The sequence below is a fragment of the Dipodomys ordii genome, unplaced genomic scaffold (assembly GCF_000151885.1).
Source record: "Dipodomys ordii isolate 6190 unplaced genomic scaffold, Dord_2.0 Scaffold6636, whole genome shotgun sequence".
NCBI classification, from domain to species: Eukaryota; Metazoa; Chordata; class Mammalia; order Rodentia; family Heteromyidae; genus Dipodomys; species Dipodomys ordii.
The window spans coordinates 1-2,644 of record NW_012273849.1 but is presented as its reverse complement, the minus strand read 5'-3'; the positions used below and the strand labels follow the sequence as shown (position 1 = coordinate 2,644).

At 41.0% G+C, this 2,644-nt stretch overlaps 1 long non-coding RNA gene across 1 annotated transcript; it reads right to left on the bottom strand.

Annotated features, from left to right (window-relative positions):
* Positions 1–1,608: 1,608 nt before the first annotated feature.
* Positions 1,609–1,995, bottom strand: LOC106002286. Its single transcript, XR_001175913.1, has 3 exons — positions 1,920–1,995; positions 1,778–1,842; positions 1,609–1,662 (listed from the first exon to the last, which is right to left on the bottom strand). It is a non-coding gene; the product is annotated as an uncharacterized LOC106002286 (long non-coding RNA).
* Between the last annotated feature and the right edge of the window lie 649 nt (positions 1,996–2,644).

Here is a 2,644-nt window from a genome sequence, read left to right as displayed (position 1 = left end):
TGCTTATGTGGTGCTGAGGAACCGAACCCAGGGCCTCATGCATGCAAGGCAAGCACTCTACCATTAAGCCACCTTCCCAGCCCTGTGAGATTCTTATTGCTAATAAACCACCAGAAAACCAGAAGTGGTGCTATGGCTCCAGTGGTAGAACAATAGCCTTGAGCTGAAGAGCTCAGGGACAGTGCCCAGAGTTCAAGCCCCACAACCAACCAACAAACAAAAAGGCAAAAGAAATAATGACAACATTTTAAATGTCTGGCATACAGTCAAATAATACTGGACACCTATAATACACCAAACGCCATTCCAGATAACTAAGCAAACCAAGTCTTTATTAAGGGAAAATGAGAGGAAGTAAATATATGTGAAATGTTGGTAAGTGTTACAGAGAAAAAGATTAAAATGGAAAATGAAGGAAGAATGGGGAGACACATTATCTAATAGAATGGTAAGAGAAGACTAATCACTAACAGGACAACTGAGAACGTATCTGCAGGAATGTTCCTGAAAGAAAATTTTAAAGGTGCTTAGAGACTGAATGTTCCCAAAATGCTTTGAGGACAGCAGGGATATATTAGTGTGAAGTTAACTAGTTTTACTGAGGAGAATGACAAATTGGGCAAACGAGAGGTAGTCATATGTGGCTGACTTTATATATGATGAGAATCTATTTGAAAATTCAGAGCACAGAAATATTTATGAACACTTTAAAACCAAGCTGATATGGGATGGTTTATATTACAAAAATAAAAAGCTAGGGGTTAGGAAGGTGGATCAGTGGTAGAATGCTTGCCTTGCATGCATGAAGCCCTGGGCTTGATTCCTCAGCACCACATAAGCAGAAAAAGCCAGAAATGGCGCTGTCGCTCAAATGGTAGAGTGCTAGCCTTGAGCTGAAGAGCTAAGGGACAGCACCCAGGCCAAGAATTCAGGCCTCACAACTGACCAAAATAATAAAAATGAAAAACTAAAAGTATATTTATAACCACCAGGCACTAGTAGCTCCTACCTAAAATCCTAGCTACTCCAGAGTCAGAGATCTGAAGATCACTGTTTGAAGCCAAGCTAGTCAGAAAGGTCTGCAAGACTCTTCTCTTCAATTAATCAGCAAAAGGCCAGAAAGTAGAGATATGGCTGAAGTGATAATGCAAAAAAGCCTTCAGCAAAAAAAGGCAAGAAAGAACAAAGGCCCTGAGGCTCAAACCCTGCTACTAGCACACAGCAGTGCATATGTGTGTGTGTGTGCGCACGCGCACACACGTGCACACACACACAAGGTGGGGATAGGAATTCTGGCAGCAACTAAGTACACAAAATCCTTTTTCCACTGACACAAATTTTAGAAGTATTTTTTGGGGGGGTGGGTCCAGTTGTGGTGCCTGAACTCTGGGCCTGCGTGCCATCCCACAGCTCTTCAGCTCAAGGATAGCACTCTACCACTTGAGCCACAGCACCACTTCCGGCTTTTTTTTTCTGCTTATGTGGTGCTGAGGAATTGAACTCAGGGCCTCATGCATGCAAGGCAAGCGCTCTACCACTGAGCCACCTTCCCAAAATTTTAGCAATCATTTAATATTCAGGAAACTACATCACTGAAGAAAAGGATAAGGTAACTTACAGCAATTTGTCTTTTGTCTGTTTCTCCTCTTTTATGATGAAGATCTAATGAATCAGTTAAGAATAATAAATCTAATAGCATTAAATATTATAATAGAATTCCACTGTTTGTTTTGACAAATGCGCCATTATAACAGTGCATGTGTGGATGGAAGGATACAAGTCAAGTATTCCAAGATGGTGACATCCCAAATGTAGTCATAGTAGGAATCCATAGCATCATGACTGAAAAACAGAAATCAGTTAGCTTCTTCTAAAGCAGAAACTTCTCAACTTCATTTTATTTTTTAAAAAACTCTTACCTGTTTTGTTCCTGCAAAGATTTAAAGGCTGTTTTGTAGTCGATTTCTCTGAGGAACTGACATAGAATTGCCACCTACATAAACAAAAATTTGAAATTTGTTTCACAAAATAGTACTTTTGGTTTCAGAGAGTATTCTCATATGAAGAATATATTCTTTATTATTCCTTCCTGACAATCACATTGAAAGGGTCAGGTTCAACCTATTTTAAGTCTGACCAGTATTTTCTTCAGCAATAATATAAATCACAATGTTTTTTAGGGTTTTGTTCACCTGAATGGGAAGCTGGGGGGGGAAAAAAAAAACAGCTCAAAATTGAACTGACGGATACAAAACTGGCAAGTGTCATGATACTCTAAGACATACACATGAATATCTCACAACTGTCAAGTATAGAAGCACATTTGGGCAAAACTGAGTCTGCCAGTCTGGCTAAATACAAAGCATCTACTTCAATCAGGCATGTTAGATAATGTTCACCTCTTTAAAAAAAAAAAAAGGAGGGGCCGGGAAGGTGGCTCAGTGGTAAAGCGCTTGCCTTGCATGCTCGAGGCCCTGGGTTCAATCCCCCAGCACCACATAAGCAAAAAGAAAAAAAGCCGGAAGTGGCGCTGTGGCTCAAGTTGTAGAGCGCTAGCCTTGAGCTGAAGAGCTGAGGGACAGTGCCCAGGCCCAGAGTTCAGGCCCCACGACTGGACCCCCCCCCAAAAAAATGGAGGAGGGCT